Genomic DNA, 11,570 nt, shown 5'->3' on the forward strand with positions numbered 1-11,570 from the left:
ATAGACACTGTTAATAATAATTTCATTCAATGATATAACACTGTGGATCAGATCAGGAGTTTGGATGCATCTGAAAGAAAAACTAGGTAAAGTCTGGAATACAGGTTTAGAAATATAACCACCAGCTAATTATTACACAGACAAGGATCTGAAATAATAATCTAAGGTAGGCAGGGAAGGACTAAGTAGCATTCTTCTATATAGTGTCCAAGATCTGAGGTTTTGATTCAAGCAAAGTTGGGCATATATTATAGCAAATGAACACAGCAAGTAGTTAATGAAAATCCTATCTTCTTAAGGATGGTCCAGTAGCAGGAAAAAGGAGCCCAGGACTTCATCTTGGTGTCTGGGATTCAAGGGAGAAGATAAATGCAGGAAAAAAAAAAAAAAAAAGAAAGATGGACTATGTAATACAAAGAATGTGTCATCCAGAGACAAAATGGTGGCAGAGGGTGAAGATTTAGTAAAAGGAGATTGAGAAAACTTCTTTATACGGCTCCAGAAGCAAAACTGGTCTCATATATTGGGGAGGGATGGGTAAATGATGGTGTATATTAGTTACCTATTGTTGTGTAACAAATTACCACAAAATTTACCAGCTTAAAACAATACACACGTATTATTTTCATAATCTCAACGTGCCAGAAATATAAGCAAAGGGCTTTGAGCATCTTAGAGTGTCTCAACCGAGATTGCAGTGAAGGTGGTACTCAAAGTTGGGATCTTATCTGAATGCTCAAATGGTAATGACCTGCTACCAAACACTATGGTGTTGGAAGGTTCCAGTTCCTAGAAGGCTGTTGCATTGAGGGCCTCCATTCCTTGCTGCCTGTTGACTGGGGGCCACCCTCAATTCTTTGTTCTGTGTGCCTCTCCACTGAGCAGTTCAGAGCATGGCAGCTTGCTTCCTCAAAACCATCAAGGAAAAGTGTCTGCTAGCACAATGTAAGCCAAAATCTTATGCAATTTTTAATGGAAGTGAACTTCATCACTCTTACTGAATTCTGTTTGTTAGAAGCTATCATGGGTCTAGCCCACACTGAAGAAGGGAGGGGATTACATAAGTCATGAATACTAGGAAATGGAGATAATTGGGGGTCATCTTAGAATCTGTCCACTACAGGGAGCTAACATTTTATTGAGCATCTACTATGGCAAGGTATGACACTCGAACGGTTATGTACAATACTCATTTACTTGGAGGCCCAGCTCTCAAGTTGTGTGGACTTCAGAAGCATGGAAACAGGAAGGATAAAATTGTAACTGTAATAAAACTTTCCCCCTTTTGTACCACAGTTTTTTTCAGCTGTAAGAGAACAGGGTCTGGATTAATGACTCATCCAGTTCTTTAGTTTCATCCTTTCAGGGCTTTCCATATGCCTGTCATTGACACCTTTCCCAGTTTTACAGATTCCTTTTTAATTGTGAAAGCCAACATTATACTCACTTTTTATAAAGGGTTGGCTTGAGTGTGACAAGGTTATAAAGAGTTACTATAGTCTACAAAATGTACCTCAGCACAACATTTCTGAAAAATAGAACATAAGCCACATTTTTGAACATCAAACAAGTTTTCCATTAATTATGAAAATTTACCGTAAAATAAGCCTATTCAAAAAAATTTAAAAAGAAAGGAAAATGATATAAGCAAGAAAGAAGGGATGAGGGAGAAGTAATAAGAGGTAAGGTGGAAGCAACTGAGGTTTATGGAACAATACTGTGTACTGGTCAGGATGTTAAGGGACATTAGACCTTGTAACTTTATTTTGAAATTTGAGCAATTAGTTTTTCAAAGGCTTTCTCATATATTTTATATGCATCTATTGTCTTCAAAAACTCTGTCCCTGTGTGTTCCTTGCATTTTCTCCAAATTGTCAATTACCATCTCATATCACCCCACTCCCCTCCTCAATCCCTTGAGATTAATTTTGTAGAAAACATATAACATATGCCTTTGATAGCAAGCTCAACCTGTTCATATTTCTGCTCCCCTTATTAGGAGAAAACATTCCCTCCCAGGATCCCCATGATAACTGGGTTTCAGATCTAATCATGAAAACCAGCAAGGAATTTACTGGTTTGCTGTCTACCTGCTAATGCTGGTTGGAGCTAGAACTGAAATTCAGGTGATGTAGATTGTGATTCTCATCTTTCATGAATCAGTGATGGTTCCAATTTGTGTTAGAACAGCCCTTCTCCACTGGGTCAGCAGCCTGTCTGGATTCAATCACAGTTTCTAGCCTGGGTTTGACTCAGTAGCTCAGTATAGACACACTTCAATGCATGGTCTTTTACTGCTCTAAGGCCAGTTTTCAAATAAATAACTGGCTAAATGATTTCCAGATGCTAAAATAAAAACTATACAGATGCAAATATATTACATTTAATTTCAAGGCTGTTTAGGGTTTTTACTGTGCCTAGAGAAGACAGCTATAAAAAATGCACATCACTTTAGCAGAGCATACTTCATCAATTACACCATTAACAATAACAATGTGGGAAATAAAGAGTGAAATTGAGTATAATAAAGCAATGAAGTAAATGAATATAAACAAGAAATGGAAATCTCCAAGCAATGAATTAATATTGAATCATAGCTACCCAGAGTACTGTTCTGGTCTTTCTTGAAAATATGATGGTTCTGACTACCAATCAACAGGATTTTTAATCACTTTTCTCATAAGCAAGTTTTGGGACTTGTGCAACAGTGCTCCTTTTGCCCGGTTCTCCTTATAACCCATGGTACACTCTCCCAAGATGGCTCTATGAGGGGTAGTTCATGGAATAAGGAGCTCTCCTGTCAATCAGCCCCAAAACATTGGGTTCATTAGCACCACTCAGACTGTATCTCAGCACTCGTATAATGCTGGGTGAAAATGGATTAGTCATCTCCAAGGTTACATGACTGAATGTACAAGTGGGCACAAAAAAGGGGAGAAGTTAGGGTACAGATCTGTCCTCACTGTAGCTGGAAATGACATCCAATCAGAAATTGCCCACTGTATTTAAAAACATGTAAATCAACACTCAGACTAGGTGGCATTGGAGGAAGGCCTCTAGATATACAACATCCCAGAAAGAAATTAAAGGGAGAGTTTCACAAAAATCAGATTGATAATTTGTTTATGGAAGCCATGACCTTAAAAATGACATGATCTCATTATGTGTAAGGTTTTAAACTATGAATTCATGATGTTTCTTGGGAAGGTAGAAAGGGGAACTATGTCATTGAATTGGTCTACAAAAAATTTTAAAATAGGACATTTAAATTAATTCAAAAATCCTTTAAGAGGAGAAAAGTAGATCATAAAGAAGAGAAAAATAATCTAGCTTCATGTGAATTCATTTGATAAAGCTAAGAATGCTGAGTCAACTGTCTTTTTATAGCAATTCTTGTAAAGTCATGAATAATAATGGAAACCCTTTGGTTCCAAACACATCACTTGACCAATAGGCTAAAATAACCATGAAGAGAGAAATCCACAAAGTTTAGTGAGGGGAGTGGGAGTGAATACAAATTTGATCCCATCAGAGCTGAAGCAGAGAGAATCTCTTAACAGTCGTGTCAGTATGATAGTGTGGACGAGGTACCTCTCCACACATACCTAAGATGGGAGGAGCTAGATACAAAGGTGCTGCAGCTGTCCTTTCATCCGTGTAGGTTTTAACTTGAACTTGAAGCTTTCTCTCTCATTAGATTTCCATCTCATTGCTTCTGTATCTGTATGTTCCCATTCAGCCTGGCTTCAAGTTGACAATTTATGGTCTTGTTTTTTTAACTCAGTAACTTCCCTTTAGTCTCCAGGTCTACCCATCTCCTTCAACCCTTCTCGTTAAAGCCCAGAGACCAGTGAACTCTGCCTCAGTATCCAGTACTGGCTCCTGATCCTGACTTCAACACCCCAGTCCTCAGTTTGTCTAAATGGAGGGACTGTATATATTCCTGCAGAACCAATTTGTGAGACCAAAGCAAGTTGTCCCGGATATAGCATAATCTCTGAAGATTCCACGGGTACATGTCTCTTTGTGTTGTGCCTCATTGCATCTGAGAAAGTAAGATGGGTCATCAACAGCTCTACTGGAGCCACCAGAGAAAATTCAGCCGGGGTTCTTGCCCATGCCACATCTGCTCAAACTGGCATGTATAATCCAGAAATACTGCTTCAGTATGTGTAGCCAGTGTTTCCTCAGTACATAAAGGATGTAGGTTTCATTAAGTTGGACTAGGTGAACTCCCTTGAATAGACCATTCAAGACATCTACCTTACTGCAGAAACAATGCTAGCTCCTTGTACTTTTTTTTTGTTTTAAACTTCAAATCCTACAACCACTGTTTATTATAAAGGTGATCCTTGATCCTCATGATGGTTTCATCAGTAGGATTTCTGGTAGTGAGCACAGGCACCAGGACCTACAAACGTTTTGGATTCACAGTAATGAGGATCAGCTGCCAGCAGGATCTAGTCATACAGGGTGAGGATGTCTTTGATCTCCACCTTGGAAGCCTCATCCATGTATTTCTGGTAATAGGCCACCAGGGCTTTGGTGAGGGACTGGTAGATTGTGTAAATCTGGGCCATGTGACCACCACCCTTCACTGAGACTCGGATGTCCACCCCAGAAAATCACTCCTTGCCCAGAAGCAGAACAGCCTTCAGTAGCTTATATTGCAGTGTGCATGGCTTGATCATCTCCAGGGGTGCCGTTCACCCTGATGAGGCCATTGCTCCATTTGCAGTGTGCCATGGCTATGGCCATCTTCTTGCTTGCATCTGAAGATCTGCACCAACTGCAGAGGGCCCTTGGATCACAGGGCTGCTGGTGTAGACAAGAGCTCCTCACCTCATAGTGCTGTAACCAGAAAAGTGTTACATGTACACATCTTTTGCTTGCATATTTTCTATCCTGCACTTGCTCTCCAACTTTGCCTTATGTCTCCCAGACTCCAGGAAAGAATTCAACTGTTGAGGTTGAGGGGAAGCCAGGAAGCATGGTGTAACAATCACTGGGCAAAAAGTGAGGAGACCTACAAAAAGTCTGGAGACCTGTAGGTTTCCAGACCTACAGATGCCACAAACTAGCTGTGTGACCTTGAGAAAGACACCTAGGTCGGGTGACTCACTTACAAAATCAACAAGTTAGTCTCAGTCAACAAGGCTCTCCTTATAGCTCTAACCTCCAATGGGTTTTATCAGAGAAGATCTAGTATTTTGCTGTATTTAAGAATCTGTGTTTTCCAAATTCTAACTGGATGGATCAAAAGTGACAGGAACTTAGCTGAAGTTCTAGTGAAAGAATCTTTGCATCTTTGCCTGTAGTTTTCTCTCCCTAACTTTGTTCCCACCACAAAACTAAAGAAAAATAAAATATCAGTGGTTTATTTTCACATCTATGAAAAAGAAGCTTCCAAGAGACTTTCCATTCGTGCATTCAGATTTATTACACTACGAACCAGTGGGCTCCCGCTGCATTTATTTAAACTTCTGTCACTATAATTGTGAATATAGCCAGAGGTCCCCTGTGGACTGTGAGAAGAAATGTTGAATGGCAACAAAAGTAAACAAAGCAACATCTTACTTTCTATTCTCCTGGCTGCACCATTGGTTTTTAATGACATAAGAAATACCCAGAAGCTACAGTTGAGTTAAGCATGAGCATAAATAAAGTGAAAATGCAGCAAGCTAAAACGCTCATATTCTAAATTCTAAAATCAGATTCCTTTCTCTCCAGGCAACCTTCAAGCTGAAGTTATATTTCTTCCCCCCCTTACAAAATTTACTTCACCAGATTTCTTTTCTAAAATGGAAACTGTAGCTCAGGAAGCAGAGTGGACCTTGGGTGAAGTTCATCTTATGTCCACTCCTTTCCATCTCTTCTGTGCCCTTTGGCCCTGAAATAGGCTCTTTTCTCATCCTCCCCAGGAACAGAGCATCTTCAGGATCTCTCAGGTCCCAAAGTAAGGCCAGTAACTAAGGATTACAACAGTCCTAAATATGGAATAATTTAAATGGTTGCTCTCTTTTTGGTATATGTAGCTTATCAATAGGGTGATCAGGGAACTGACCGGTTCTAACTATTCTAACTGGCAGTTTATCACAGTTAGAGCTAGGGCTGTCCAAAGTCTAGGGGAGGTGGTAGGAGTTGTAGTGAATAGGTATCTCTAAGTTACAGTGGCAACACACACACAGTGCATCAGGTGAGACATGAATTGGGGCAGGTCACCTGAGATTCAGGTAAACAATTGTTATGAAAACCTGGATCAGATTGGCATCAATGAGATTCTGAATGAAGATGCCACCAGCATATGAAGCAGGGGATTAGGATCTGGGAACTAGACTTCTAACCACATCTCCAGCACTGATTAACTTTTTGACTTCAGGAGAAAATTTTCATTTTTTCTGAATCTGTTTTCTCATCTGAAAATATATTCATTTGGTTATTTATCCAAGTAAAGTTCCATTTAATATTGTTTTAAAGAGTGAATAGTTGTAATTTACAGGCAAAGGGAAGAACAAGAGAAAAGAAACATGGAAATCTGAAAACACTCAGCAAGTTAAAAACCAGAAAATAATATGACCAAACTGCATGAACTTAAGAGCGAGGCAGATGAAGCTGGAACTATTTGTTGACAGAGTTGTGAAGAAGCTTTCATGTCATATTGTGGCATCAGAACCATGTAGACTAGGCAATGGAGACACACTGACTGTTTTTAAATAGGGAAATGGCATGATCAAGGGCGTGGCTTGCTTTATTTCTTGGAGTATGAATAATGCTATGTCTCTTTTTAATATTGAAGTTTATTTACTTAAGCCTCCATTTCTCAGATAAGCAGGGACTCCAACCTTTTTCTCTAGACCTCCACCCTACTTCCACCAATAGTCTAAGACTAGTCTAAGAATTATATAACTAATTCCAAAGAGAATAATCATGATCCTAAACAATGGACTACAGGCCAAGGGGGGGGGGGGAATGAGATCTGTTTTCTGCTGCTTCTGCTTCTGTCACTGACGTTGTTGAAAAGTGGCTTTCTCATTTAGAGAAGTGGCTTCTTTATTGTTTTTTTAAATAAATAAATTGATTTATTTATTTTTGGCTGCGTTGGGTCTTCATTGCTGCTTGCAGGCTCTCTACTCTTCGTTGCAGTGTGCGGGCTTCTCATTGTGGTGGCTTCTCTTCTTGCGGAGCACTGGCTCTAGGGGCATGGGCTCAGTAGTTGTGGCTCGTGGGCTCTAGAGCGCAGGCTCAGTAGTTGTGGCACACTAACTTAGTTGCTCCGCAGCATGTGGGATCTTCCTGGACCAGAGCTCAAACCCGTGTCCCATGCACTGGCAGGCGGATTCTTAACCACTGCACCACCAAGGAAGTCCCATAAGTGGCTTCTTTAAATCTGATATTTTCCCTGCTCACTGCTGCAAGGATCACATTGCTTGATCTAAAATGTTTTGTTTTTTTTTTAAGTGGAAAGAAAGTGGAGGTTTCTGTCCAAGTTATGGTGACCTCATGTAGACAGGGAGCTCTACACCACCGTTACCCTGATCTTTCAAATCCAATTATTTTTATTTGTTTACACAGTCACTTCCCCAGATCTCCCAGGAAAGTTGTATCAGAACAAGTTCTGGTATCTACACTAGACCCACAAATTCCCTTTGACCTTCTTATTTTGTCTTTTGAGTCTCAAAGTCCCTTCTCGTATTCATTCCAAGTCCATACCTATTTTCTATTACAGAAAGAGAGACCTTTCTTTGTGGAGAAAAATCATGCTGTGTTACTACTGTATTTTAGATAACAGCCTGGAACAATTTCTCAAAGTGAAAGCAACCTGCACAAAAATTACGTGGGGATGACTAATCAAAGAAATATAGATTGCTTAGATTACTGGGTCACTTCTAGACCCAATAAATGGGACTAAAAATGGGCTAGAAATCTGCATTTTTCAACACATTCTTCCAATTCTTCCAATGGTTTTTTCCAAAAGTATGAGAACCACTCGCAGAGCTGTTGAGGATAAATAGACCAGAAGGACACCAGAAGTGGGAGACTGATTAAGAAGTTATTGTAATCATATAGACAAGCAATTATGAGGGTTATTACTGTGATAAGGATTGTGGTCAAGGAGGAGAGGGAGGCATGCATGAGAATCATTTCAGATGTAGATTTCAGAGATGCATTTCATCCGTTGGTAGCATTCAGATTGGAATCAAGTTGATCCAGCTTATAAGTGTGTATGAGGTCACCACTCTTACGAATGGTTCTCCCTGCAAATTCCTCAGCTACTTTGCTTGCTGACTGGGCACAATGCACCTGCGTCCAACTGATTCAGCATTTCTACAGAATGGGGGCTTGGAAGTAGTTTTGGTTACACTTTTGATCATGCTTCAGCTACTTTATTTTACACTCATAAGCACTAACACAAGCAGCTGGGATATAAGAGGAAGGCATCAAGGTGGATGGATGTTAGACAGACCCTAGGCTGGGATAGCCAACAGGAGCAAGCCGACCACTGTCCCCTTGAGATACGAACACACATTTTGCAATTCATTCTGTTACCACATGACCCTGCCAGGTCCTGAGGGCAGCTTCCTGAAAACTCAGAAACCCTAAGTGTATTGCCATGAGTCCTCTTGTGCTTTTGAATCTTCAGTCTAAAACCACCAGAGTATATTCAAGGGATCAGCAGGGATGAAGACATGAAAGAACAGAAAATCAAATGTCACACATTAAAGCAGTAATCCCCACACTCTATTTTAAGGGACACTACCTTTCAGGGGTTCAGTAGGTTTGTCTCAACAGCAAACACAATAAAGTAAATTGGTCAAATACAGGTTTGAATGTTAACCAACTCTCTCTACCTCACAACTACCTAGAACCGCTAACACAATAATGTGCACAGAAGCTGTAGGGTAACACTTGGGAATACACACCCTGGAGCAGGAACGCTGAGGTTCAGATCCTAATTGGGCCACTTACAAGGGTATCAGTCCTCTTTGTGCTTCAGTTTCCCTGTCTGTAAATGACAAGGAATAATCATACCTGACTCACAGAATTGTCAGGAAAATTAAATGAGATAATGAATGAAAGGGCGAGGGCAATGCTTGGCACATGGCAAGTACTCCATAAAACAAGCTTAAAAAAGAAACAAACAAACAAGAGGGCAAGTAGCACTTTGTGAACTGACTTGACCTAGAATGATTTAGGGAGTGATACAGGATGATTATATTTTTGGCTACCATTTGAACTCCATAGATCTGACCATATTTCTTGGAGTCTTGGAAGTTGATCAGGGAGAGAAAAACATCAAAATGCTCTTCATTCATATATATTTTTCTTCTGGAGAACTTATTTTTCTGATTTCTAAGTCAGAGACTGTGGTTTGAACAAGATTGGGATGTCTATAGGTAAACATGACTGTCTATAGTTTTTTTCTCTACTGAGATCATAAGAAAAAGAATAAAGTCTATTCCCCTGTATTTCTAACACTGGGCATTAGTGCCTCGACTATTGGAAAATTAAATAAATGCTTACTGAATAAATTTCCTTATAGATATCTCCTTAAGCAATTTGGGTAATGAGAGAAGAATTTGCTGTTCAGGTTATTTGCGTAAAAATAAAACTGAAACTCCTAGGTGAATGGCTCACAAACCATGATCTATGGACCACTGGCAATCCAAAGTGAATTCCTTGTTTGGGTGACAACTTGAGAGATCTCAGAGTAAACCAGATTGTCAAATAATGTTGCCTACAGGAACTTGACATAAAAATGTGTGATTCCTATTAAATATCAGCCTTCTGTCTCTATTGGAAAACCCACTGCAGGAAAATATACTGTGATAAAACAACCTTTTAGTCAGTGTATGAATAGTCAATTATTAGGAATCTCTGGACGTCTGTAGCATAGGTAAAGTTATGTTAATTTATGTGAAGCAGTAGTTTTCAACTCTGTCTACATTTTAGAATCACAAGGATGGGGAGATGGGGGAAAGGCTTTAAAAAGTAATCATACTCCAATAAAGATGTTAAAAAAAAAAGTAATCATAGGGTCCCAAACTCAGAGATTCTAATTTCGTTTGTTATAATTATATTAAATAACTTGTTTGTGTCATGTTTCACAGAATATTCAAAGGTAAGTAGCCATTTTCTCTAAAGGGAAGATTGACAGAGACTATCCAGGAGAATTTTAATAGAAAAGTTGGTAAGAAGAACATGAGAATACTTATGAACACCCAGTGGGTGGACTGCAAGTGGCACTTCTAGAAGTGGGGACAAGAATGAAAACTAGGAGGTAGAGGCATAGAAAACACATTCTTCCTATGTCTCTTTTTTGCCAAAGGCAGTTAAGGGTGTTCCTGGCAATGAGCCCTGGTAGAAGAGCAATGATGATGACAATGATGACGATGATGAGTATAATGAGGAGAGTTAACAGTTATCAAGTTCCCTCTATATAGTGGGAACTGGAGTTTTTCTTATTTAATTCTTACAACATTTCTAAGAAACAGATATCGAATGAGCATATCCAGTTTCCAGTACATACTAGTCACTATAATTTTTCTCCTCTCCCTTGTAGAAACAATTTGGGAAACTTTGAGCTTTAATAACTGTTGAAACCAGGAGTCAACCAGATGAAAAATTAATGGACTTTCTTGGGAAATTAAAAGCTGGTTCAATTATAAAAATTATTTTTCTAACTACATTTCCTTGATGCTCCAGAAGACATGACTGAAAGACAGATACACACACACACACACACACACACACACACACACACACACACACCCCTCTCTCTTGTGAACTATTGACATTGTTATTTATGAAAGCCCTCAGGAAGAAGTCAAAGAATTCTTTTTCTAGTTGCCTGGATTCCAGGTGCTCTCAAAATTAGAAAGATGTTCAGCTACACCAAGCATGCGAGGCACTGACCCAATATCACGTGGAACCCGGTGGCCAACCAGAACACCTGAAGTGAGGTTTGAATCCAGATGGCCAGAATGATTCACTTTAGGGAAAGGCATTCTGGCTTATGTCTAATTGTTAATGTCTTTATATAGTTATCATAGTAGTTAAAAGTTCTCAGTTATTTTCTGAAAACTTTGTGTGAAGGGAGCAATGCCTGAAAGTTTGTTCATTTTGCCTCTGAATCACACAGACCTTCCAGACAATCCATTTAGGAAACGTTTCTTAATTTTCTCACTTACCACTTTTGAATAATATAAAATAAATCTGTGCTCAGCTTTTGCCAAGACAATGCACTGAGGGCTACCAGTGTTCCCTGGGAATCATTACTTTGTTTTGGTTTGCTTGGGTTCAGACCCCTTGAGATGGCCCTTGAGTTTCAGGTTCATTTAAACTGCTGAGTTGGGACTGGTTTCCATCTGCAACCATAAAATTTATTTGAATTTCTCCAAACTCAGCCCAGGTTTGCTGAAAACTCATCTAAGCGTTGGCTAGGGTTCATTGAGAGGTTTGCAGATCTACTTGATTATTTAGCTGTTCAGAACCCCAATTTTCAAATTGCCAGGTGAGAACTTTACCTGGTTGGAAATACTCTCATCTGGAGGTACTTGCTAGCTATTCAA

At 39.5% G+C, this 11,570-nt stretch overlaps 2 pseudogenes; one reads left to right on the plus strand and one right to left on the minus strand.

Moving 5' to 3' along the window:
• Nucleotides 1-4,058: 4,058 nt before the first annotated feature.
• Nucleotides 4,059-4,227, plus strand: LOC117200390 (40S ribosomal protein S29-like; annotated as a pseudogene).
• A 146-nt stretch (nt 4,228-4,373) lies between these two features.
• On the minus strand, nt 4,374-11,006 carry LOC101280346 (40S ribosomal protein S16-like; annotated as a pseudogene).
• Between the last annotated feature and the right edge of the window lie 564 nt (nt 11,007-11,570).

The sequence above is a fragment of the Orcinus orca genome, chromosome 7 (genome assembly GCF_937001465.1).
Source record: "Orcinus orca chromosome 7, mOrcOrc1.1, whole genome shotgun sequence".
NCBI classification, from domain to species: Eukaryota; Metazoa; Chordata; class Mammalia; order Artiodactyla; family Delphinidae; genus Orcinus; species Orcinus orca.